At 44.2% G+C, this 27,479-nt stretch overlaps 1 protein-coding gene and 1 pseudogene across 4 annotated transcripts in view; one reads left to right on the plus strand and one right to left on the minus strand.

Annotated features, from left to right (window-relative positions):
- CD5L (CD5 molecule like) overlaps positions 1-27,479 on the plus strand; it is a 114,597-nt gene that overhangs the window by 51,414 nt on the left and 35,704 nt on the right. Inside the window, exon 1 of one of the 3 annotated variants that reach the window (XM_084768426.1) lies at positions 6,483-6,629. The exons of the other annotated variants lie outside the window; for them this stretch is intronic. The gene's annotated coding sequence lies outside the window, so the exon portion shown is untranslated. Of the gene's footprint in view, positions 1-6,482; positions 6,630-27,479 lie in introns of those variants that run through there. 3 annotated transcript variants of the gene reach the window in all.
- LOC311589768 (centrosomal protein of 41 kDa-like) lies at positions 5,592-6,616 on the minus strand (annotated as a pseudogene). Its single transcript has one exon. The product of its transcript is annotated as a centrosomal protein of 41 kDa-like (transcript).

Below are 27,479 nucleotides of genomic sequence, written 5' to 3' on the forward strand. Positions count from 1 at the left end.
ATAGCGAGCTTGGTGGCTCTGTGCCACTGAACACAGGAGGTGAGCGACTCGTGTTTACGAGGACGCGTAGCGAAGAGATGGGCTTAAACTCAAAGGAGCCTTGGTTTTTTTACTTCGAGTGTCGCTGGCATCGCAAAGGCTGTAGAGACTTTTAACGTTACAATGAATACATTTTTGCATCGTGGGGTGGCCATGAACCTGTGGGGACTAGAGATAGGATGCTGTGGCTTGAACAGGAAATGTTATCCGCAGTGATTGGCGCTCAGCGATTCAAACGAATGCATAGTTGTTGTTTTCAAATACGTGCCCTCCCACGCCTCTGACCCCCAAAGCAAGGCAGGCGGAGCATTTGCTGTAAACATCAGAAATAGAGTTTGAAATCAGTGAAATGACTATTCACCATAAAGACTGCACGCAACATTGGTCGTGGTGTTTTGTCACAGCAGAGGAAAAGCGACAGAGATAGAAGCTTTTCTGTGCCCCCAGAAAGAGGAAAAAAAAAACATAGGAAAGAATTACCCAGCAAAGAACGGGGTCATGTGCATAGAGTGCCCCGTCTGTATTCACAGATGTCAGGGAACGCTGCTGAAATCATTTCCTTCTCTGTCTCCCACAGGAAGCAAGTGTCTGGAAACAGCACCTGCTTAAAATGTTGTTTCTGAATAAAGCTGGCGAGGCATCTCAGAAGGGAGAGAGCTGGTTCTACATGAGAGGACTCCATCCACTACCGTGACTTCCTCTTTACTGGAACAGAAAATGGTCATGGTGAACTTAGACAGCGTTGATGCCTTTTGTTTGTTTGTTTGTTTGTTTGTTTGTTTTTTCCAAGACAGAGTCTCTCTGTGTTAGCCTTGGTTGTCCTGGAGTCACTTTGTAGCCCAGGCTGGTCTTGAACTCACAGCGGTCTGCCTGTCTCTGCCTCCTGAGTGCTGGGATTATAGGCATGTGCCACCACACTCAGCTGATGCCCTTTTTTTTTTTTTTTTTTAAGACTGTCTTTCAGGGACAAAAAACCAAATCACCTAGGACAGGCCTGAGTAAGATGGTTAAGATTTCCAGGGATGAAGCTTCCTGGAGAAACACTCGTGGATTTATCATTGCTTTCTCTTCGGGAGAAAATACTGATTGAATGTGGAATACCACATTCAGTCTCTGTTTTTTCATTATTCAAAACTCTAAGTTACCTGCATGTTTGGAATTCAATGTCACGTTGAGTTGTTTAAATTTTACTATGCAAAGCTATTAGCAAAAGAATGTTCATTGTTGAAGTATTAATTGTGTTGAAAATAATGAAATTATTAATGTTAGGGGCGTATTTAGATGGTTATATATTCACAAAATGGAATGTTATATAGTTATATATGAAATAGATTTTTAAAAATACTATTTGTTGTCATGGGACCTGGGCACCTGGAAATAGTTCATTGGTAGTGTTTGTTGTCGTGGATATTGGCTCTAACCTTTGATAAGTGGTTGTCTGGATCCTTGTTTGCTCTGACCAAACTTGTTAGGCTGAGGACCAGCAGAATTATACTTGGTTTTCAATCCTGGGGCACTCTGTGTTGGATTGTGAATGGGCTGTCAGAAGTGGTCTTAGCTTAGCTAGACACAGGTGTGACCCCCGAGTGGTTGAGTTGAGCCTCTGTGAGCTTAGAAGATTCTCTCCGAGGCATAGTTGGCCCATTGTGTTCTGCTACTAGTCCTGGGATAGCAGCGACAGCTCTGGATTGGGACCCATGTTGGTAATGTGTGGGTAGTGGATGGCGTGACTGACAGTCAAGTGGCTGGGAAAGCAGGTCTGAGGGACCCGGCTGGAGTTTTAAGTTGGTACCTGTGCCAGATGAGGTGTCTGACAGGCAGGCAGGGTATGGGCAATCTGCCTGGAATTATGGGAGGACTGCACGTGGTGCTTCTGCCAGGCAGGGTGTTGGAGTGGGCGCCTGAGAGGAAGGCAGGTGACGAAGCGGTCTAGGTGACCCCAGATACATGACAAAATTATGAAGTGCCATTATCACAAGCTCTACTTCAAAAAAAAAGTCTCTAAACACTCCTATTTAAATATCAATTTGTGAAAATTAATCTAGAGATCACAAACAAAATTTATTACAGGAAGAAAACCAATTTGTTCCCCCCTCACTTATTTATTCACTTTACTTCCTGATCTCAGCCCTGCTCCCTCCCTCCCTCCTTTCCTCTCAGTCCCACTCTCACACCCCCTCCACCATCCCCCCCCCATTCCTTTCTTTTCCGAGAAGGTGGGGGCACCCATGGGCACCAACCCACCCTGGCACATCAAGTTGCAGCAGGACTAAGAGCATCCTCGCCTACTGAGGCCAGACAAGGCTGCCCAGCTAGGGGAAAGGGACCCAAAGGCAGGCAACCCAAACTTGTTCTTAAAGGAAGAAGCATAATGTACTCTATTGCTGGAGCTCTGTTGCTACAGCTTCCGTGGTTCAGGCCCTGAGACAGGAAGGGATGTCTCTGTAAAGTGAAGACACTGACCACCTTTTGTCTTTACTTATACAATCACCATCCTGCTCACCTGAGCAGTGACATCACCGGTTATTTTATTTAAAGAAGTCATAACATCAGCACTACTCATCATGAAAAAAACCCCAATAGTTTCCCTTCCTCCTTCCCCCCTTCTGCGGTGTCAATCACCACCACCCCAGCCTGTGGACATGAGCACCTACCCAGCAGGCAACAAAGGCAGTTACGTGGTTATGCAAGGTGAGAGACAGGTTAACCACTTGTGGGCATTAGTCCGTACATCAAATAGCATCCCTTTGTCACAGTACTGTTTGAATTGTAGACATCGGAGAGCCCATTGTATCAAGCAACCTTTCCTGATGTGCACCCATCACTTTCTGATACCATCTTTGTAAGAACCATTTTTGTAAGACTCTATCGATCAGGCCACAACTTCCCCATTTTTTGTCTCTGTTGATCAGATCAGACATAGCTTCCCCATTTTTCAGTCTCTGTTGATCACTCAGCTTCCTCAGAACAAGAACGCTAGCTGGACCCACTGCTCTCCACAACTGCCACAGGTTTACTCAGTGTGACCCTGGCTGTCTCTCTAGGGACATGATTACATGTCCCCAAATACCCAGGATTAATGGTCACATCTGGAGGATCGATAGAGACAGAGAGAGGAAGGGAGGGTTTTACCCCCCTCCCAAAGAGAATTGAGAAAAACACAGACTCATCCCCAGGGCTTTAAACAGCACAGGGAAAGCAATGAGTGCTTGCAGTGCATGCGATCTAGGCAGGGAGCACAGAGGCCACCAAATTCACCACGGGTCCTTGCCAAGTAGGAAGGGGTCTCCAAGAGCTTTGCTGCAATAAAGTTGGGGGGAGGCGGTTTCCAAGCCTTGCCACAGCAGAATCCCATCAGTGAAGCACTCATAGGCGGTTCCCTGCAGATGCTGCCGGGCCACAGCCACTCGGTGGTCAGCTTAAGAGACACATTGGGATAGAATTCAAATGTAAGATTATTCTTCACACATTATATATATATATATTTCTACTCTAATATGCGGTATTGTACCCGTACAACTCAAGTATGATGCAAGGTTTACTTCCGATACTTCAAAAGTGCTATTGCAGGCTGTTTAGGATAATTAAGTAATACAAGCTAAGTGTTAGTTCATCAAATCATAGTCATGTCAATTAGTAGTCTATTTTTATCGCAAGGATTTCTATCCTAGGTGTAACAGACAGATATTATTCTATAGAAAGATAAGGTAAAATAGATAAGGCCTTCAAAAAACTCAGAGACATACAGAATATGGCATTTAAAGGTGTTTTTATTATTTCAAAGATACAGTTACAATGAGACAAGTTAACTCCTGGCAAAACCCAGCCTACCTCAAAGAAGATGATGAGCATCAAAGAACCTCCTTATGGAGATGGCTTCAAATGTGACAAACAAGCCACTGGCCAAAACGTCCTCATTTTGACCACTGACAGAATTTTGCCTAAAAACGGGCAAGCTTGGATGCAGGCAGAGTCAATGGCCAAACTCTGGCAAGACAGAGTAAGCAAGTCCTCAATAGTTCCTGCCTCACAAATATGTCTACCAGATATATTGGGCCAGATGGCTGAAGATGATGCTCCAATGTTATGGAGAGTTTTCGGTGACTGTTCAGGCAGCAAATCATCTCTGTCATCTTCTCATTTGGGAAGCTGCTAACTTGGCGCTCCATTGTATACTCAGGTAATCAATTTTATTCCTTCTCTGAAGGGGTTGAAGACCAACAGTTTAGTTTTACAATTAAGCTTTGTTGTTTAGGGGTTAAGATCTTGTCAGGTCTAGATAGAGGCTTTAAGTTGATAATGAAAAGATATGGTAGATATTGATTTATATTCATAATTTTAGACTCACCAAAATAGGAAAGATGTTTTCTTCAAGGCTGCCAAATACAAATAGCCCAAACACTATGAATGTAACATTTACATAATTACTGACTGTTTCGTGGTGGTTCTTGCTGTAGGTAGTTTATTGTATATATGTGTAATAATATAAGTGTATATGTAAAAAAAATACTTAATAAAGAAATTGTAAAAGGAAAAAAAAAAGGAACGCACTGCCCTCTACTTCATCACCACCATGCCGGGGCAGTAATGGTAAGAGGAGGATGAAAGTGCTTCTGGGTAATGAGGAGCCTGAAGGGCCCTGGGAACATCTTCAGAACTGCAGTGCAGCTTTTGTTTATTGATAGATAATCACGCTCAGCTGGAGCTACCTTGTCTGTGGCTGCCCACCCACCCCCGAGTCCTGCTAACACCACCGCAGTACCTCACCTGCCCCTCATGGGGATAACGAGAGGGAGTGACTTCTCAAAACCCCCTGAACGCTGATGGAATGTTCTTACCACTGGCTCTGAGTTCTGGCACCTAAATAAATAAGTCAGACACAGGGAAACACTCTTATCATAAGTGAGTACATGAAAAATCAGATAATAGACCTGCGGTAGCACAACCCAAATCTCAGAACAAATAATTCCTAAAGGCTATTAGTCTGTGATTTAGACCTAGCAACTCAGTTTTCATAGGATCAGGGGTGAACACAAGCCACTGACCTAGTTGTTTGTCTAGATGCACTGAAGACTCATTTATAAACTCAGAGTTCAAGTTATTTTTCTTTAATTTTTAAAAGTTTTATTCACTATATATGTTTCTTAGGGCTCAAAACACTTGGTTAACTATAGGTAATACTCTTTTTTTTTTTTTTAAAGAAAGCATCTTTCATTTTTCCTTTTCAATTTCAAAAGACACATATATTCTGTAAACAACAGGAAGGGCCACGAGAGCCTGTCAAGCCTCTGGTTTGTGTGGTCAGCTCTCAGAATCCTCCCTGAGCGAAGGGGGGGGGGGGCGGAGAAGCTGCAGACAGGGAGAAGCGGGCCTGGTTTGGGCCACGGTAGCCCAGCCATTTCTCTACAGCAGTTCTGAAAACGACCAAGTTGGGAGTGCTCGGGGCTCCGAAAGGAGGGGACATTTATTTGACTGAACAACACAGGTCGTCACTTCCAGGGTTTGCCTTGCAGGTGGCCACTGTTGAGTGTGAGGGGGTTCAAGTGGGCAGCAGGACCCCCAGTGGCCATGTCCTGGCCAGGGCGACCAACGGGCACCTTTGAGTCTCTCCTAGCAGAGTTATTCTGGTTCAGTCAGCTACGATTGTCTGCTGGTCTCTGGTCTGCTTCCAGTTAACAGTCTATCTTTTTTAAGTCTTCTGGGGTAAATCTCCACTTGTTCTTGGCTGGCGGGGGTGGTATTTGGGGGCTGAATTGTTTCCGGGCCTGCTGGCAAGAGGCTGACAAGGAACCAGTGACCAGTTCTTCTAGGAACTTCTGAGCTAAGACTTTCAGACCCCCGGAGAGCATGAAGAATTTTTCAAACCCACACTCACACACGGTGGTGGGCACCTGGCTGGCCAGACTCTTGTAGTCATCGAATAAAATGATGATCTTGCCATGAGCGTTTTTTATACTCAATAATATCGTTTGAGTAGGGGTTCATTGTCTTTGATAAGAGTTGCAGCTGGGTAACTGTTTGCCCCAACAATGTGACGCTGCGCGCACATCCAGCAGCAGGAAGGGGCAGTTGGGTAAGGCTTGTCTTTGCCACTAGGTTCTTCCTTCTTTACGAGCCTTTTGTCTACATCCAGCTCCGCAGAGTGGAGCAACTGGAATCCTCGCTCTGGTGCTGTTGATGAACGGGACAGGACTGGATGATTTTTCCCCAGGTCTCCCTTTCCCGTTGGTCTTGGCAGCATTTTCAGCATGAGTCTCTGAAGTTGCAGACATCGTTGTCTTCGAGCCTTTGAATCTCCTCAGCTGTCATTTCCAGTGTTTGATCTGACAGGGAAGAAACTTGAATGGCCAGCTGGGCAAAAGTGGTAACTTTTAAGTCTCTTGAAAAGTTCATTGTTTTTGTATTTATAATTTTTTTTTAATCTCTTCTAGCTTCTCAATGGATTTGGTCATACTGTGACCCGTATCCAGTCTTGACTTGACATGTTGATACCTTGGGTTCTCTGGAAGCCATCTGGTCAGACACTCAGCATTCCCAGTGTGCCTCTGGGCAGATATATTTGCTCCAATCAACCACACTCGGGGTTCTCGGTAATACTCTTATTATTACTATGACAGTTGAAAAATAGAAGTCATTCAATCATTCATTTAGCAATTCAAACATGTATTTATTGCTTACCCATGTTTTTGGTGAATCTAATGATAGAGACTGATTCTTGAATGACATACAAAAATACATGAAATCCTTATTTCTAGAGTTACAGTTTAATGCAACTCTAGATATGGGTGATGGTGCCATGTGCATGTAATCCCAGCATTTGGAAGGCAGAGGCAGATGGATCCTCTGAGTTTGAGGCCAGCCAGGGCTACAGACTAGTACAGCCAGGGCTACTCAGAGAAACCCTGTCTCAAAAAAACAGACAGACGGCTATTAAGAATTTTGTCATATGTACCTCACAGAAAAATTATAAAATGCTATGAGCTGACAAATGAGGTGGAGACATTCATATTTGGCTTTAATGAGTTATGATTCTTAATTGTGACAGAAATCCAAATTTAAGTTTAAAAAAAGAAAACAGAAGAGAGAGCATAATATCTATAAAAACCCTGGGTTTTCTAGAAAGAAGAGCCTGAAATAGTTTAGTTGCTGACAATCTTGGGGGTGGAGGGGGAGAGTGTAAACCCAACAAGGGTGAGGGAGAGGGAGTTAGAGAAGCACAGGTAGGAAGAAGTGTGATGTCATAGGAAGGAAGAACTGTGATGTCATAGGAAGGAAGAACTGTGATGTCATAGAGAGGAAGAACTGTGATGTCATAGGTAGGAAGAACTGTGATGTCATAGAGAGGAAGAACTGTGATGTCATAGAGAGGAAGAAGTGTGATGTCATAGGGAGGAAGAACTGTGATGTCATAGGTAGGAAGAACTGTGATGTCATAGAGAGGAAGAACTGTGATGTCATAGGTTGGAAGAACTGTGATGTCATAGAGAGGAAGAACTGTGATGTCATAGAGAGGAAGAACTGTGATGTCATAGGTAGGAAGAACTGTGATGTCATAGATAGGAAGAACTGTGATGTCATAGGTAGGAAGAACTGTGATGTCATAGAGAGGAAGCATTGTCATGCTGGCCTGGAGCACATAAAGCCTGAAGGAAAACGGGGTCATAAAATAGGCGAGTTAGCAAGACTTCGCTGGGGGAGGCTGCAGTGACGCTGTTCCTCAGAAGGAATGCGGAGTCCATGTGATTCTTATGTGTCCTGAGGAGTGACGCTGCATCCAAGCACTAGAACAGCACTTCTCAACCTCAGAGTTATGACCTTTGAAGGACCTTGTCCCAGGGGTCAGGGTCACCTAAGACCATCGGAAAACACAGGCATCACAACTCATAACAGCAGCCAAAATGACAGCTATGAAGCAGCAACAAAAATAATTTTATGAGGGTCACCACAGCATGGCAAACTGTCTCAAAGGGTCGCAGCATATGGAGGTTGAGAGCCACTGCCCTAGAAAACTTAAAGTGGCCAGAAGTGCAAACTGTGGTAGAGTTGGATTCTCCATAAAGAAAGCTGCTCAGCTCAATGTTGGTGGCGCATGCCCTTACAGGTGGATCTCTGAGTTCGAGGCCAGCCTGGTCTACAGAGCAAATTCCAGGATTGCCAGGGCTACACAGAGAAACCCTGTTTTAACACACACACACACACACACACACACACGCACGCACGCACGCACGCACGCGCACGCACACGCACACGCACATGCACACACGCACGCACGCACGCACACATACGCACACACGCGCATGCGCGCATTAGACTCATTAGGATGATGACTGAGATGATGGCGATAATGGCTGAAGCTGCTGAAACCACCATTGTTTATTTCCCACCACAGGGGCCTCCCTGTTCTTTCAGCTGCCTTCACTTTGAACCAGATTATTCTAAAAATATTGCTTGATAGGAGAAATGTGCAAGGCCCGCAGGAGAAGAAGGGCACTCCCGGTGCCTTTGTCTGTGAACTGGGCGGGGCTTCTGTTTGCAGCAGGTGCTGGGGACACATGTGTGCCAGGTTTACCTTTTATTCTAGAACAGGGCAGCAATTCCCCTAAGCTGAAGAAGGCCGGCAGTGAAGTCATCTAAAGATGTGCAGCCGTAACTGTGCACCACAATGTACAAAGACAGTGAAGTTTTCAGAATGCAGTTCTTGGAGACACAGGGAAATTAATTTGCTCTCTTTTGGTTTTTCTTTATTTCATTTCTTGATATCCTTTTTACTAACTGACACAAATCTTTCCGGGTGTACTGAGTTTCTGTAGATGATCGGGTCAAATGATTCCCATTAAAGGTCAAAGAAAGTTGAGAAGCACTGACAGTTGATCTTGGATTTTTTTTTTTAAGCTTAAAACTTGCAATTCTGCCACTGATGATCACATTGCTAAATTCTCAGCTCCCTGCTGGGAATGGAGATTTTAAAATTGATCAGAGCAAGCCTGTAAATGCTTCTGGTGGGTGACAACCCACTCGGGTTTTCTATGTGGCTTTCCAACAGTTCCTGGGATTTGGGACCAGCATTTATACCCCTTGCAGCTCAGCTCACCATGCCCTGCTTGAAACATCTTTGAATATTATGGTGTTTGCTTTTCTCTTAGTGTATCTTTCTGAAATTGTATTACCGGCGCTAGGGAGATGACTCAGAGGTTAAAAGTGCTTACTGCTCTTTCAGAGGACCTGGGCTTGGTTTCCAGCACTCACATCAGGTGACTACAAACACCTCTTATTCCAGTTCCAAGGGATCTGACACTCTATTCTGGCCTTCACTGTCACCAAGCATACACATAGTACACTTATGTAAGGGAAAACACTCATACACAGTTAAAAAAAAAAAAAAGCAGGGTGTGTGGTGTGGTGGCTCACACATTTAATCCCAGCACTCAGAACAAGAGGCAGATGGATCTCTTGTGGGTTCAAGGCCAGCCTGGTCTACTTGCAGAAGTTTCCGTGGGAAGTACAGGTCTTTTCAGCTGCTTCCCTTCATATTACAGTAGCTACTTATGAGATGTGCATACTTTTGAGGTTACTATTTTAAAGTGGTTGCTAAGATACCTAAATGAGATAGTTGGATGATACCTGAGGGGCACCTGACAGGATTACAATCAATGAGGTGACGTCTACATCACAGCCATGCAGAAAGGTAGGATGTTTTCTGCTGTACACAGAGACTGAGGAAAGGATGAAGACCCTACCTAAGGTCACACACATAGTCATTACCTTGAATTCTCCACTATTTTAGAATAAAAATATCTAAATGTGAAAGGGATACACTCTCTGTGTCAGCAACCCTTAGAGAAAATGTTAATTGTGCTGGGATTCTCCAGTCTCCAGGCTGACCTCCCCACCCACCCATCCTTATGTCCCCACAATTACCTTGTCCCTCCAGCTTGCTGCAATTAGAGATAGAAGAGACTATTGCTATGGATGCTCCAGGAAGGCAGAGAGTTTTAGAAAGTGTTCATCTAACAGCCCTAGTGCTGAGTACCAACGCCCAGCAGAGGAAGAAGATGCAGGGACGCCCGGCTTTCGTTATGCAATGAAATTTCTGTTTTATAGTTGCAGTTAGCAAAGGAATCATTTTCACTAAGCTGACCACAGCTTCTGACTTATGTGTAAATAGTAGGACTACAGCTCTGTCACCTTGTTACAATCTTCTAAAGACCCTTTCAAAGTTGTAGCGATACTGTGGAGAAAAGGGCTTTGGGCTTGTCTTTTTTTTTTTTTTTAAGATGTATTTATTTATTATTATGTATACAGAGTTCTGCCTGCATGTACATCTGTAGGCCAGAGGAGGGTATCATATTATAGATGGTTGTGAGCCACCATGTGGTTGCTGGGAATTGAACTCATGACCTCTGGAAGAACAGCCACTGCTCTTAACCGCTGAGCCATCTCTCTAGCCCCTTGTCTTGATGGGGGATTTGCACTAGGCCACTAAACCTTCCAGTTCTCAGGACTTACCTGCTACCCCTTCCCTCCCTTTCAGACTCTTGGGACTTTTGGATCTACCTCCCCTACCCCTACTGTAAAGCCTCCTGACAAACCAGGAGGGACCAAGGAAGAAAAATAAAATAAACATCTAGAGGGTAGGTGATGGGGGGTCAGGAGGGTAACAGGGGTGGGGATCAGGTGTAGGGAGGTGGGGGTAAGACTAGAAGAGAGGATGGAAATTGGTGGTGGGAGGGGCATTTCTGAGACAAGGGAAGCTATGGGGGTGACCCTAGCTAAGACTCCTAGCAGCTGGGGTGGGGGCGGTTAAAGAGCCTGGAATAGCCACCTCCTGCAGCTAGGTGATACTTCCAGTAGAGGAGGGGCCACCTATAAGCCACCTGTAAAACTTTCAATGAAAAAATTGTCTTGCCCAGAAAAAGTGTAGGGACAAGGATGGAACAGAGATTGAGGGAATGACAAACCAATGGCTGGCCCAACTTGAGACCCACACCATAGGAGAAAGGTAAGGCAACCCCTGTCACTATTAATGATACTCTGCTATGCTTGCAGACAGGAGCCTAGCAAAATTGTCTTCTCAGAGGCTTCATCCAGCAGCTGATGGAAACAGATGCGGAGACCCAAAACCAAAGAATAGGCTGAGCTCTGGGAGTCTTGTGAAAGAGTGGGAGGAAGGCCAGAGGGAGCCAGAGGGGTCAAGGACACCACATGAAGCCCTACAGAGCCAACTAACGTGGGCCCATGGGGGCTCACAGAGATTGAATCACCAACCAAAGAGCAAGCACGGGCTGGACCTAGCCCTCCTACAGATATGTAGCAGAAGTTCAGCTTGGTCAACATGTGGTCCCCTACCAACAGGAGTAGGGGCTGTCTCTGACTCTGTTGTCTGCTTTTGGATCCCTTTTCCCTGGCTGGGCTGTCTTGTCTAGCCTCAGTGGGAGAGGATGCACTTAGTCCTGCTGCAACTTGAGATGCCAGGGTGGGTTGGTACCCATGGGGGAGGGCTCCCCTTTTCTGAGAAGGAGAAGGGGGATTTGGGGCATGAGGGTGGGATTGGGAGGAGAAGAAGGCAGGGCTGGGATCAAGCCATGAAGTGATTTTTAAAAAAAGAAAAGAAAAGAAACAGCAAGTCAGCACTAGAACGTTAACACTTGCAGCCACTCTCTAAAGAAGGGAAGAAAGAAGCCTGAAGGGTTAGCTGCTCAGCAGCGGGCAATGTTTAAATCAATTATGCTTATGCAATGAAGATAACTTAAAACCTCCAAACAGGGTCCATGGAATTAGAGAAAGTACTGTAGCCCTGCAACCCTGTTCTAGCTTGATGATATATAATCTATATCCTCTGTTATAAGCTTTAAAATAATCCAATGAGTGTGATTTCTTGAATTCTGTGGGGGATCTTGCACAAATTACTCAAAGTCAAGGAGGGAACTGGGGAATTCTGACATAGCTGGACGTCCAAACGCACAAGTTAAGCAACCTACGGCCTTTGTTTATTATCTAGAGCACACTAGTGGAAGTCAGGGGCTGAGCCCTCAAGTTCTGAAACTGGCTGCTATTTCCAGACAGACAATGACAGAGCCAGATCAGATCAGATGCTACTCTGGGATCTACACTGTGGCTGGGATGCTATGCTGCCGGGAGACGGCATGCCTGTTATGATGGTAGAGATGGGTAAGGGAATAGAGGGTGGTGTGGAGAAGAAGGGGACGTAGAAAGGCAGCAACACAGGCAGACGGGCAGCTTCCTCTGTGTGGGCTTCATTCTATTAGGGGAGTGTGCTCAGAAAAGCCCTGGTGACGTGGCAAAAATAGATACTATGTAAGTGACTCCTAAGAAGTCACCAAGGCCACATCCGTTCTGATCTTGGAGCTGGACCACAGTCTGTGTCAGGCACATCTCCAAGTGTGTACCATCCTTTAACGAACAACCTTCTTTCCTATATAACTATCCGTGTGTCTCTGTCCAATTCACTAGGAAGAGACACAAGAACCCAGAAATTCCAGCAGCCTTTTTCCAGGCTCAGACCCATGCCAGCAACAGGGACAAATGTCACACCTCTTAGGGTCTCAGAAACCTTTTGTGTTGATTGTGGTTGTGATAGTATTTAGTGCGTGTGTGTCTCTCTATGTGTGTAATGACTGCAAACCTGGTGATATTTAGAATCACTATGGGGAAAAAACCCCTAGGCACATCTTTGACACTTTATCTGGATTTGGATGATTGAGGTGGCCGGACTCATCCTAAATGTGTGGGTGCCGTTTCAAGGACTAGGGCACCTGACTGAATGAAGAAGAGAAATCAAGCTGCGCACACCCATGGTGTGCTCTGTCCCTGACTGTTGCGTCACACTCCTGACACTGTTACAATATAGATATCACAGATAACAGGCTGTACCTTTGGACTGTGAGCCAGTGTAAACCTCCCCTCCATTAAGCTGATTCTTGTCAATGCTTGGCCACAGAAACAAGAAAAGTAACCAACACAGTGGTCCAGAGCAGGCGGGAACAGAGAGGTTTTGTTTTCAACCCAGTGGCTCTCTGGCTACTCCAGCACCTTTTAAAAATTGAATGTCATTAAGGATTCACTTCTATACCATGTATTTCCATAAATAAGAGACTATTGACCGCGTCAGGTGTAGTGGGAAAGCTGAGGAAGAAACTGTAGAGACAGCAGAAAAGGAGACTCCAGACCATGAGGAATTATCATGAAAAAAGCCAGTTGGCAAAGGAAGACTGTCAACCTCTCCCACTGCTGCCTTTAAATAACAAAATAGGGCAGGTTTATGAAAAGCGCCTTGAAGCCGGGCGTGGTGGTGCACACCTTTAATCCCAGCACTCGGGAGGCAGAGGCAGGCTGTGAGTTCGAGGCCAGCCTGGTCTACAAAGTGAGTCCAGGGCAGTCAAGGTTACACAGAAGTCCTGTCTCGAAAAACCAAAAAGAAAAAGAAAGAAAGAAAGAAAGAAAGAAAGAAAGAAAGAAAGAAAGAAAGAAAAGAAAAGCTCCTTGACCCTTCACCTACAATGCCCATCTGTGGTGTTCCAAGTTGGGTAACAAATTAGGATTTTGCAGCCCTGCATCATTCCCAATTAGATACCAGAATAGTGACATCTGGTGGTACCAATTAAGCAACAGCTCCACAGCACAGGCAACAGGTGTATTCGTATTGAAACCGAGCACTTGAGTGTGTGGGAAGCCAAAACAAGCGAGGCAGCTAAGAAATAAGAACGGGAAAGACACAGAGCACGCCAGGAGAGCACGGCTGTTATTTCCAAGCATTGCCGACCAGAACAAAAAAAATGTAGGGCTTTATTTGGAGGGCTTGTGCACACTCACATAGGAAAGTGCTTTAGAGGCGGGTACACGCTGATTACTGCTTGTTAAGGGGATTGCCCAGTGTGCACCGGTTAAGAACTTAGTTCTGTGAGGAGGGATATCAGACATGTTAGACACGCTCAGCTCAAGAGAACGTGGCAAATATTCACGGGTTAAAAGAGCTGAAAAGAACACTTTTGGGTCTACTCAGTTTATCAGCATAAATATAACAAAGAATGCCTCTGGGCATGCTCAGTTTGTACCAGTACGGAAGCGAAAGAAGGCTTTTTTTTTTTTAAGGTACATTAATATAGACTTTTGCCTTAATTAGATTTTGAAAGTCTTTGAAAATTGACATTAATTTTAATGAGTGAGAAGTCGTTGGGCACAATAATCAAATAGTAACATATCTGGTAGCCCTCCCATCCTTCCCTTCCTCAGAGAATTTCCTGTTTTTATCATCAGATAAACTGGACCTTAAGGTCTGAGGATGCCAGGTGTGGTGGAACCTGCCCATAAGCCTAACATTCAGAGACAGAGGTAGAACTGTGGCTGCAAGTCTGAGGCCTGCCTGCTCTACATCGCGAGTTCTAGGCCAGCCAGCACTACATAATAAAATCCCCCGTTTAACTCCGAAGGAAACCCACAGAACCAACTAACCGAGGCTCACAGGGGCCTCGCGGAGACTGAGCCAGCATTCAAGGAGCAGACACAGGTCCAACCTAGGCCCTCCACACACATGTTATGGTTGTGCACCCTGATCTTGTGGGACTCCTAACCATGGGAGCAGGGGATGTCTCTGACCCTGTTGATTGCTTTTGGGACCCCTTTCCTCCTACTGGGTCACCTTGTCCACCCTCAATACGAGAGGAGGTGCCTAGTCCTACTGCAACTTGGTATGCCATGGCTGGTTGATAGACGTGGGAGGCCCACCCTTTTCTGAGGAGAAATGCAGGAGTAGGTGTGGAAACAAAGGCTGGAGGGGAAGAGGAGGAAAATGTGTTCATGATGTAATATATGAGAGAAGAATTAGAAAAAAAAAAAAAAGAACAGAAGCAAGCCAAAAAAAAAAAAAAACCAACCAAACAAAAAACCTCATTAAGTTAATTAATTAAAAATTTAAAACCCACCTAAGGTTAGTGCCAATGGGGTACCTGAGGATGACTTGAGGACACTACAGGACTTCTTGGATGCTCAAGATTTCTGTGGTTTCAATGTACTAAATAACATCAGAACATAAAAAAAAATAAGTATTCAAAATTGTAGTTTTTTAAAGATTAAAATATGTTTGTATGTATGTATGAAGAATGTGTGTGTGCGCGCGCGCGTGTGTGTGCATGCATGTGTGTGTGTGTGTGTGTGTGTGTGGTGTAAGAGCCCAAGGAGAGCAGAAGAGGGTGTCAGGCCCCCCAAGTGATTGCTGGAACTAACTCAGGTCCTTTGCAAAGGCAGCAAGTACTCTTAACTGTTGAGCCATCTCTCAGCTCTGACAGGTATTTTAAAACAGTGGTGCTTTTATTATTTAGTTAACTAAAGACAATTCCAAGTGCATTTATAAAAGTAATACATCATATTTGAAACTTTTGGCCAACTGTCTAACTTCTTTGTATGTACTTAATTACAAAGCAAATTATTTCTATGTATGTGTACAGTGGCTGTGGTTTCCCAATAAAAGTTACAAATTTGATGTTTTCAAGCAGTGAAATACTCAATTTCATCTAGAACTACAGTTCTTTTAGATACCTGTCACCTTAACTATTTAGTGTTCTTTTATAATCTAATTAAAATAACAGATGGATATTCCAGGATTTAGATTCCTCCAACTCAGTGGTGAGGAACATACATATCTGGAGCAGCATGAGTCTAAGTTTAAAGAATACTGTGCTGTGGCCATTTGCTAGACCCACCCCCTGCTTACTCAGTTTCCTGTCAGAGCTGGGCAGTTCTGACTTGGGTGCATAGTTTTCAGAGCAGCTGGAAAGCTGGCTGCTGTGTGTATCATGTGTATTTTTATAAGTAGAGATGAGATTCACACTCTGGTTGGGGTTGATTATTTCTGCTATTAGACAGGAGAGTAATTTTATAAATCGTTAAGAAAACCTCTCACAATTCTTAATCACCTGCTTATTACACACTGTAAAACTGGAATTTCTTGATCAATGTGTTGAAGTATTCTAATATGCATATATTATTAAACATATTGCAGCTATTCAAAACATTAAAAATACAAAAATTGTTTCTAAAAAGGTAAAAAATATTAATGACACAGGTTTTTCTTATTTCATCATCTCCATTCTTATTCCTATCTTTCCCAACCAAAGATTATTATCATTAAAAATAATTTCAATATTTTGATATAATGCTGAATTTTAAATATTAGGAATTTTCTTAAGTGCTAATTATAGAGACCTGAAGTAACAATGTCTTAGACTCATACTTATTTGGTTGTCACCTAAAAATATGTCTTCCCTAGCTGTCCATGCTGCATGCTACAGTTCCCGCCTGCTAGGCAGTGTATGCCCAGTGATGCATCAGTGTCATGACCATTACGGGGGCAATAACCAATTAATGAATTTGAGAATTGCTTTACAGGAGTTGATTCGTGCCTAATACTGTAAGTCTGGTCAAAAGCCCAGGGCTGGGAATGGCACAGACCCAAAGGCAGAATCTATCTCAGTTGTGTTAAAGGGACATGCTTGTTTAAAGCTCTAAATTACTGCTGCTTCGATGGTTAACACAGAGAATAAGTGACTGTCAAGTTATTGATCCTAAATGGTGTATATATGTGCTTGGAAAGGAATACACTTGGTGTCATACAAAGACCTCACAAACAAATCACAAGTCTCTCAGCAAATCAACTTCTCTTTGAAGAGTAGTGTGCTGAGAACCAAACCAGGCTAGAGGCCAGACTCTGTCTAAACGGCTATCTCTTGTCCCTGACATATGTGACGGCTGCATCTCGTTCTACTAGTAGGGGCTCAAATTCACAATCTGACATAATTGGTGCAAAGGGAAAGGGGAGTGTAGAAACATGGATGCTTGTACTGTTTCTCAAAACTCTCCAGAACTCCTTATTGTACACGAAATGTCTATTACTGCCTATACTGTTTGTTCTCCTGAAAAGGTAACCCTAATTGCCCCTAAGGCAACGATAGAATGGCTTCTTTTTAAAAAACATTTAGTGTTAGTTTTTAAAAATTATTTCTCTTATTTTTATGATTATAATATAATTACATCATCTACCCCTTATTTTTCCTTCATCCAAACCCCTCCATACACCCTCCCCTGCTCTCTGTCAAATTCATAGCCTCTTTGTCATTAATTGCTGCTGCATGCATATCTATACATGTATATATATTTTTTATGTACATTTATATGTGTATGTGTACACACACATGTATTACTAAATACAACCAGACTGTATAGTGTTACTGCCTCTATGTTTTTAGACTGATCATTAGTATTGGGTAGCCAATGGTGTGCTCTTCTCTGGAGAAGTTTGTATCTCCCACTCTCAGCATTCCCTGCCCATAATTATTTGTGCAGGGCTGAGGACCCTGGTCTTCCCCCACCCATTTTGGCATGTCTACTGTTGTCCTTGTGCAGCTCAGGTTTAGGTAGTCCTGCGGCTGAGATGTTATGACTGACTGTAGCTTCTGTCTTTGTTAGCATCACTATCGCTGGAACAAAACACCATGACCAAAACCAAGTTGGGTAGGAAAGGGTTTATTTGGCTTACACTTCTACAACACTGTTCATCAGGAAGCTTGCAGGTGAATCCAGGGTAGCTGGTGACAGGAGGAACACCATTTACTTATTTGTCTAGGAATCAGTAAAGACATAAATAGAAATAAAAACATTTTGAACCAGGGTAAAAATATAATCTTGAAAATGTAAAATTAGGTAAAGCTTAATTGCACCAGGACTCTAGGCAACAAAAAGCTTAAAAGACAGAAGCTATATTTGGTGGTTAGCAAGGATTTGAACAGGGCTGGCAGCCCTTAATAACCATGTCAAATGTAGCCACAATTTTCCCAAAGCAAAGATGGAGGTTAGTCAAGTGATTGCCCTTAGCCAAGATGGCAATGAGGCAATAGCTCCACCCTCTTTCCCAAAACCAACATGTCGATCAGATCAGCCACATGTTATGAGTAGCAAGTGGCAGGAGATTTTGAAAGTGCTACTGTGCTTGGTGGTGCACGCCTTTAATCCCAGCACTTGGGAGGCTGTGAGTTCGAGGCCAGCTTGAACTACAAGGCGAGCCCAGGACAGCTAAGGCTATACAAAGAAACACTGTCTCAGGGAGAAGAAGAAGAGGAGGAGCAGGAGGAGGAGGAAGAAGAAGAAGAGAAGAAGAAGAGAGAAGAAGAAGAGAAGAAGAGAAGAAGAAGAAGAAAAAGAAGAAGAAGAAAGGAAGGAAGGAAGGAAGGAAGGAAGGAAAGAAAGTGCTGCTGTGGCCAGGCTGCCGTGTTACCTAGTCTCCCGCAGACCCACTGTGGGAAAAGGGGGAGGGACCAGGTGCAAGCGGTGGCAAGAGAATGGTCACATGACCAGGCCACGTGGAAGAATTTATAAGGAAGAATTCCTGGTCAAATTCAGACAACTAGCACCACAGAAATAGAAGGAAACCAATAGGCGGTCCTCGAGCATCCCAGAAGTGGTCTGGGAAAGCCAGCCAGCTTGGAGCAGCACCGGTATGCTAACAGTTCTCAGTGCCCACAGTTGGTGCTGCTGTACCAGGAGCTCGTGGAAAGACAAAAACGTTCTCATTCTTAGCACAAAGAAGGAAGAACAGAAACGCTTCCCAGTTGACACAGCCCCTTCCCTGTGAGGGATTTTCCAGAAGAACTCCCCAGCGATTTCTATTTCCATATCTTTGCTGAGGGTGCAAACAAGTTGACACCCTGTCTACAAAGGGCGGGAGAGAGAGCTTCTCACATTACCGCCCCCTGCTGTTACTAAAAAAGGAAGCGCTTCTGCAGAGCAATCTGCAGTCTTGTCTGTCACCCTGTCAAGCACCTTAGCCCTCCAATGATTGTGGACCAACTCTGTACGGAGATCAGAAGTCCTCAAGCTGAAGATTTAAAACTCTGTTTTAGAGTTTCCATGCCAATTAAGACCCGTAAACCCATGCCTAAAATTCAAGAGTCTTTCAGCTAAACGCTCTTGGGTTCAAGTTAGAGCTCAACAAAATTTCAAATCTGATTAGACTGTGTGATCCCCTTTCTTCATCAGTCCTCCCAGAGACTTCTTTCCCACTAAATTGGACTCAACTAATTGCACTCTAAATTTCCTTCATATTTTAGTTACTAGGAGCACAGCTCTCACAGACACTTACAGAGCATAGAATTGCAGCCTCCGAATCAGAAGTAATAGCTTAGAGGTGCAGTTCTCTTAATTAAGAGAGGAGAATAAAAAACACACAAGATAAAATATGTAAGAAGGTTATAGAAGGCACCAGAGAAGTAAAGGGATTAGAATAAGAAATATAGTCTGGTGGAAACAGCCTAAGAGTCCTTCAGGAGAAGAATGGATAAAGAAACTGTGGTACATTTACACTATGGAATACTACTCAGCTATTAAAAACAAGGAATTCCAGAAATTTGTGGACAAATGGATTGAACTAGAAATGATCATAATGAGTGAGCTAACCCAGAAGCAGAGAGACTCAAATGGTATATACTCACTTATAACTGGACACTAGCCCAAGGGGCAGGTCCCATGAAAGTCTTCACCTACCAGGAAAGTGGGATAGAGGTGAGGACATCCTATTGAGACTCTAGGTGAGAAAAATATAGGGGATAGGGAAGTAGGTGGATCCAGAGGGTCCTAGAAACCTACAAGAGGAACATTATGATGGGTGGATCTGAGCCCAGGGGTTCTGACTGATCTAAGGCACCAACCAAGGACAAAACATGCAGTCGTCATCAAACCCCTACCCAGATCTAGCCAAGGGACAGAACATTCTCCACAGTTAAGTGGAGACTGGGGACTGAGTTTCACACGATCTCTGGTGCCCCATATTTGGCCATGTCCCCTTGTTGGGGAGGCCCAATGGCACTCAGAGGAAGGACAGCGGACTACCAAGAAGAGACTTGATACCCTAGCACCATATTCAGGGGGAGGAGGTCCCCCTCAGTCACAGTCATAGGGAAGGGGGATTGGGGTGAAAGTGGGAGGAAGGGAGGAATGGGAGGATGCATGGGATGGGATAGAAAATGAGATGTAATATGAATTATTTTATTTTTCAATAAAAATGTGTTAAAAATAAAAATAAAAAACAAAAGAAAAAATAAAAAAGAAAAAGAAATATAGTCTGATATCAGGAAACCAAAGACTTGGAGGAAAAGGGATTTGGAGCGAGCAGATTCTGTGATAGTGAACTTAGGGACATCTACAAAGGCTTTTAGGAGGCCATCCTGCGTGCTGCACCATCCATCACATTTTTACAAATCTCTCTTTTTTTAACTTATTTTTATTTCATGTGTATTGCACGTACGTCTGTGTGAAGGTGTTGGATTAGAGGCAGCTGTGAGCTGCTATGTGGGTGCTGAGACTTGAAACCAGGGCGTCTCGAAGAGAAGCCAGCACTCTTAACACAGAGCCATCTCTCTCCAGCCCTACAAATCTCTCTTTTTTGCCACCTCTTCAACACTTAGCCTCTACAGGATCAAGGCTTTTGAAGGTTGCATTTCTGCATTGTCTTTTTCAACATGCTGCACTGTCAAAATGGTTTTGGTGACAAATCAGGATCCAAGATTCCTTGGAAAAACCGCTACACCTATACCACCAGTTCAGTGCCAGGCAGGTCCAGATAGGCTCCCAGGATAGGGCACAAGCCAGAGACTAGAAGAACCCCACCTGTAACATCAAGCCCCGGGTGAGAGTGAGCCTGAGACAGCCGATCCTCACAAGGGAGCACGTGGGAGACCTCACGTTAGTGAGCTTGAGATGACCACTGACCACCAGTCCGGTGCCACACAAGCCTGGGGTGGCAGACCATAGCGCTCCTAGGGAAGCAGGGGGGAACAAGAAGATATAAGTGAGGGGATAACAATTGAGATGTAATCTGAATAAATTGTTTAAATAAAAAAAAATTAAACCAACAAAAACAACACATACACACAAAACCCATAACTGGTCAAAAGATAGAAAGTAACTGACCATGGGTGTCCAGCCCTAACTAGAATATCTATAGCACAATTCATACACTTAAGGCCCAGGGATCTCAGCAGAAGAGGCAGCAGGTGGCTGGAGAGATGGCTCAGAGGTTAAAAGCACTGGATGGTTCTTCCAAAGGTCCTGAGTTCAATTCTCAGCAACCACACGGTGGCTTATGACCATCTATAATGAAATCTGGTGCCCTCTTCTGGTGGGCAGGTGTATATGCAGGCAGAATATTATATGCATAATAAATAATAAATCTTAAAAAAAAAAAGAGGGGGCAGGAAGTCTGCTAGGAGATTGTATCTCCTAGATTGACAAGAAGGTCACACCCATTACACTACAATGATGTGGCTCAAAAAAATAAAAAATAAAAAGCCTGAACAATGACAACACCAATGGACATGAAAGCATGGTGGGGGGGGGGGACCTCAGAGGGCCCCAACCCTAGACAGAGACCTACAGACAACTACTAACAACTGCGAAGAGAGGTAGAATTAATCTTCTCTGGAAACAAGCCCCCTAATTGGTTATGCATTACCAAGTGGCCAGCCCTTAAATTGTGCGTTTACAAGCAAAACTAAAGTGATTTAATATGTATACGTAACAATAGTCAAAGAAAAAGAAGCAGAGTTTGAGAAGCAGTAAAGGGGACATAGCAGGGGTGAAGGGAGAAGGCAGAGAACATGAGAGGGCTGTATGGAGGACAGGGAAGGTAATGCAATTACATTTTAATTAAAATTTTAAAAAATAGAAAAAAAATAAAAATAATTACTCTAAGAGTCTCCCCTTGGCTCATTTAGAATGGACATCATAAAGAACACAAACAAAACAAATCAAAAACTTCTGGCATGGATATTGGGGAAAGGACACTCATTTACACTGTTAGTTAAAGAGTATAAACTAGTACAGCCACTTTGGAAATCAGTTTGGAGGTTCCTTAAAACACTAGGCACAGATCTACCACATGCCCCAGCCTGGGCATATACGCTAAAGGAGCTGCTTTAGTTAGGATTTCTATTGCTGTGATAAGACACCATGACCAAAGGCAACTGGGGGAGGAAAGGATTTATTTCATCTTACAGCTTGTAACTCATCATCCAGGGGTGTCAGGGTAGGAAAACCCGGTTCAGGAACCTGGAGGGGTGCTGCCTACTGGCTTGTCCCTTGTCACTTGCTCAATCTCAGTTTTTAATACGTATCCAGCACAACCCACTCAAGCATGGCACCACCCACAGTGAGCCGGGCTGTTCATCTAGAAAATATACCGTGCCCCGCAGGCTTGCCCACAGGACAGTCTGGTGGGGACAGTGTCTCAGTTGAAGTCCCCTCTTCCCACATGACTAGCTTGTGTCGTGTGTACCAGCAGAGGGCCTACATCCTGCAGCAAAGACAGATGCCCTTCCGTGTTCACTGTTGCTCTCTTCATACAAGCTAGGAGACAGAAACAGCCCAGACATCCTCCAACAGAGTGGCTTAGTGCTATTACTGATATTATATGGTACATAATCACAACGCACTTTTACTCAGCTATAAAGAAAAACAAAACTATAAAATTTGCATGAAAATGGATGAAATTGAAAAAAAAATTACGCTAAACAAGGTAACCCAGTCGCAGAAAGACAAATGTTGCCTATTTTATTTCGTTAGCTCCTAGCCGCAGGTCTTTAGTTTTATGTGTTTAACTTGGAGTACCTCCAGAAGCCGCTAAGCTTGGGGGGGGCATTGAAAGGGGGCAGTGTGTAGGGGGTAGAGTGGCCTGAAGGGAGGAAAAATGACAATAAAGAGGGGAAATATTAGAAGTGGAAGGGTTCAAACAGAGAGAGGGGTGCAGAGGTGGGGACAAGAAGGAACTGGGAGAAGGGGACTAATCAAAATGAAGGCGGCACCAGAAAATCTTCAGAAACTTTCTGTCTAACAACCCAACTAAAGAAGCATGAGAGAGAGAGAGAGAGAGAGAGAGAGAGAGAGAGAGAGAGAGAGAGAGAGAGAGAGAGAGAGAGAGACTGAAATTGAAGTCCAACAGCCAGCAGGGCTAGACAATGCTTGTTTTATGGGTAACTAAACAAAAGCTGCAATACCCGGCGTGGAGTATTTCTCTAGCAGTTATTGGTCAGGGAGCTCCAGAGGCTCTTTTAACACTGCATGCTATGGGCATTATTCAATATCCTCTGTTGAAGACACCACATTTCTCAGATGCAAGATAGTTGAATTAAGCTAAAGCTGAGTTGGAAGCTTCTTCTCTGTTGACCGCCTTTCACGTGCCAGGTGGTGTTATGCAGGCAGCTACTGCTTTTGCAGGGGAGTGGGGAGTGGGGGCTGTTTTGGGGGGTAAAGGCATCTACCATCTTACCTAGCTGTGGACTCTGTGAACTACAGTGCAAACCTTCCAAACAAGGCAAGCTTTTTGGTCCTATAGTGGTGTGGCTGTTATGGCGATGACTAACTGCTCTCTACTTAGATTTGAGGACCTACTGCAAAAGAAAGAGTCCACGACTACTACTACAGACCTGGTCAAAAACCGATGACCGAAAAGGTCTTAGATTCTAACGGGGAACCCAGAACTGTTGCTTAGATGACTTGACATAGCATCAAATCACCTTCTGAACATTTGTGTTTACACCTACAGATGAAGATTACTCTCAACCTCAATCAGAAAAGTCTCTTATTATAGTAAATGGAAAGAAATGTATGGGTATGCAAGATGCTGAAAATAAAGGATGGTTAAGGTAATAAATATGAGGAAAGCATCTGTAAAAAAAAAAACTAAAGGGACTGGACAGAGAAGAAGGAAATAATAGAAGCTTCCAGGAGAGTAACCAGAATGCATTGTAATGTGTATAAAACATGTAAAAAAAAAAACCTATAAAAGTAAAAACAAGGCATGATGTAATCAAATGTCCAATAATTTGAGACAGAATTAAGGGATAAGCTTGTGCTGCCCACCGTCAGACCTGCTTTATACAAATCAAGAGAATGGGCTGAATAGAAAGAGAAGAAAACAGTGTGGAGTAAGGACATCTGTGAGAAAGGATAAATGGAGGGAAAGGGTTAGAAAAGTTAAGGAATTAAGACCAGAGATGGATCAATTTGTAAAGTGCTTGAAGAAAGTTCTAATCACACACAGGAAAGAGGCTCGAGGATTTTAAACCCCAGTGATGATCCTGTCAGTCTGGGGCACCATGGCAGCTGAGAAACACACAGAACATGGAGGCTGTGGTCTCCCTCAGGTCACAACAAAGCCACAGTGGTCTCCTTTGCGGCAGGCACACACGGTGAGAGGTCCAAGAGCAGGGCAGACAGGAGATGGCAGTCCAAGAGTGGCATCCACAGGAGGAAGCCTGCTAGACTGGCTGCCTAGGCAGCATCTACTGGCTGGCTGTGTCCTGCTGGACCCCAAACTGGCCACAGCATTTTATGTCCCCACTGTGCTCTGCCTGAGCTTTTCTGGACCCACTGACAACTGCCCCTAAATGGAGCATTGCAGCTGAGGGGCTAAGAGCCTGGGCATTGCTGACCAGAGACTCAATCCACGTCTTCCCAGCTTCACACCAGTCACGCAGTCAGCAAGATACCATAGCCCTTTGGGGGCAGTTTTTTTGGCTAGGATTTGCCCTGCTTTTTGCTAGCATCATCAGTTTTTCATTTCTGCATTTCATTAGGTAATGGGCATTTATGTAATTTGATCTCGATTAACCCATGTTCCGGTTCCTCTTTTCAATGGGACTCAAAAGTGACAGTAAAGAGTGTGGTTCCTCTGATACCTCAGAAGCAGCAAGAGGGGAGGCAGCCACTTCCTGGAGCCAGTTAGTGCCCCGTGCCCCAAAGCTGCTCCCCTGGACATCTCTGATCCAAGCTTGTGATGGACACAAATTCCCAGGAGGAAAGGCCCCTCACCTGATGATTTCTGACTCCATGGCTCAGCATCAGGCCATGAGAAAAGAGGAAAATGGCACTATCCTGGGAGGTCCTGCTGCATTGGGAAGTGTCCCCACCATGGTTGGCCACCATTGTACTGTGCTGCCCACCATGGAGGACAATGAGGGTCTCGTGGAGGCACACACTCTTACCTTCCTTGGAAATGGCATGCTGGGAAATGCCAGTCTTCCTCACCAAAGGGAGGTTTTCTTTGACCTGTGTGACCAAGAAGATGACTTGGTTTCCCCTGGGGCCCCGGGGGCCTTCTGTATGTCTGTAGCATTCCTGCAGTACATGGCCTTAGGGAGGACAGTGTCCTTTCAACCGGCCCTTTTGTTCACTGGAGCGTCATGTCTACTTTTGGTGAGAGGGTAGACCTGTAAAATGGCAGTGATGTGCAGAAAGGCTAAAGTCGTGCAGCAGAGGCAGGAAGACGGAGACCTGGGTTTCCTGTCACCTGCATCCTCACTCGCCACTCTCAGAAATGTCAAAGCTGGTAAAGAATCTTGCTGAAGTGGTGTGTCTCATCCTTACACTCTGCTGTGTGCCTCTTACTGATTCTCCGCTGTGTTTGACTGCAGAAGGAGGAGGGTTAGAGTCGGGTTGGTGGAAGTCGAAGACTCCATCTCAATGCTGCCTGAGGGATTCCTTCCAGAGACTTCTACTCAGGGCGTGAAACGGGACTGGACTTTATACTTTTCAGACAAACAGTTATGAGGCAAAATTGAAGCTTATTAACAACAAATTTTAGCATAGATCTATGCATTTACTTAATAGAAAGAGAGAGACAGGCTGGAGAGATGGCTCAGAGGTTAAGGGCACTGACTGCCCCTCCAGAGGTCCTGAGTTCAATTCCCAGCAACCACATGGTGGTTCACAACCATCTATAATGTGATTTGATGCCCTCTTCTGGCCTGCATGTGTATATGCAGGCAGAGCCCTGTATACATAATAAATATAAATAAATAAATAAATAAATATTTTAAAAAAGAAAAAAAGAAAGAAAGAGAGGAATAGGGGAAAGAATAAGACACAACCGAGAGCATGGATGTGGGGATCTTAAGGAAGCCATCTTTAATTGTTTTAGTCAAAGTCATTGGACAATTTAGATTGTTCTCAAGTTACATCTCAAAAGTTTGCTCCTCCTCCTCCTCCTCCTCCTTCTTTAAATAAAAGATGTCATAGCTTTCTGGAAGCTGTAATGGGTCTCAAGAGTTACACAAGACAGTTAAGACAGGGTCATTTTTGTTTAACTTATTATTTTACTGCCAGTGGGGTGTCTTGTGATACATCTAGATATTTGAAGGTTCATAGCTGGGAAAGAAAAGGCCGTACTGAAAGGTAATCAACACTTAGGATCTAATCATAGTTTATTGTTACTTGATCATTTTTATTTGAAATACCACCATAAAAGGAAATAGTTTCTCTGTGTAGGCAACCTCCACAGCAGAAGTTAATTGTCCTAAATTCAACTGGCAAGAGGCCTCAACCACAGTCCACGTGCAGGGCTTCTTTTCCTTTTCCTTTCTATGTGCCTTAATGTCTACTATCTTTAGATCCTCCCAATGATAGCATTTTTTTCAAGGCCTGAATATCATAATAAAAGGCTTAATCCTGTCATATAAGCCAGAATTCTCTTGTTGTTGTATTGAGACAAAGACTCACTATGTGGCCCAGGATTCCCTGGAAATCATCATGTAACCCAAACTGATCTAATATTTGTGGCAATCCTCCTGCCTCGGCTTTCTAAGTTCTGGCATTACAGGCATGCATCATCATGTGTTGTATCTAAACATAGAATTTTAAGATACACTCTTATTTATTAGTCCCATTGTGCCCTTTTGTCCATCCACATAGTACCCATCCTTAACATTTGGCCAATGTGAATAACTCAACTTATATTAATAAGTGCTGTAAACAGCATAGGTATGATTAATAACTGGCTGAAATTTTAACTTAGTATTAATATTTTAATACTAACCTTTGTCACCTGTCAGTATCATTAAGTTGTCAACAGTGATATGAAATAACTTTGGTAACGTAATTTCTACCCAACTCTAAATAGAAGAATTGAGGCAGGAGGCTAGGAGCTGGGTCCAGGAGCAGGGTCCAGGTACTAACATGAACGGTGGCAGCAGAGGAACCTGGGAGCCCTGCCTCCTCATAAGCTCCTTCATTCCATAGAGCGTGTCCTTGAGTCACAAACACCTTGGAGAAGTGAGTACGGGATTAGTGAGCCATAAAAGGTCTCTAGCCCTCTCCTTAGCCCCGTTGTGTCCTCTTGGAGGCAGGCTCCAGCCCGACACACCTCTAAGCATCTATGTATCTCTCCCTTAATACGGCATCTCCTTCCCTGGAACTATCCATGTGAAAGCTTATTGCAGAAAGGCACAGGAACATGGAAACCCGGCACTGCCCTCCACACTTAGAAGCATGTCTGGGACAGTGTGGGGTCTAGACTAAGACACACGTGACATGGGTACTGAAGCCCTGTATCCTAAATGACAACATCAGGACAGCTTCCTTGAGACCGAGAAGAGCTATTCTAG

This window comes from Acomys minous (assembly GCF_964271855.1).
Source record: "Acomys minous genome assembly, chromosome: 19".
Lineage (NCBI taxonomy): Eukaryota > Metazoa > Chordata > Mammalia > Rodentia > Muridae > Acomys > Acomys minous.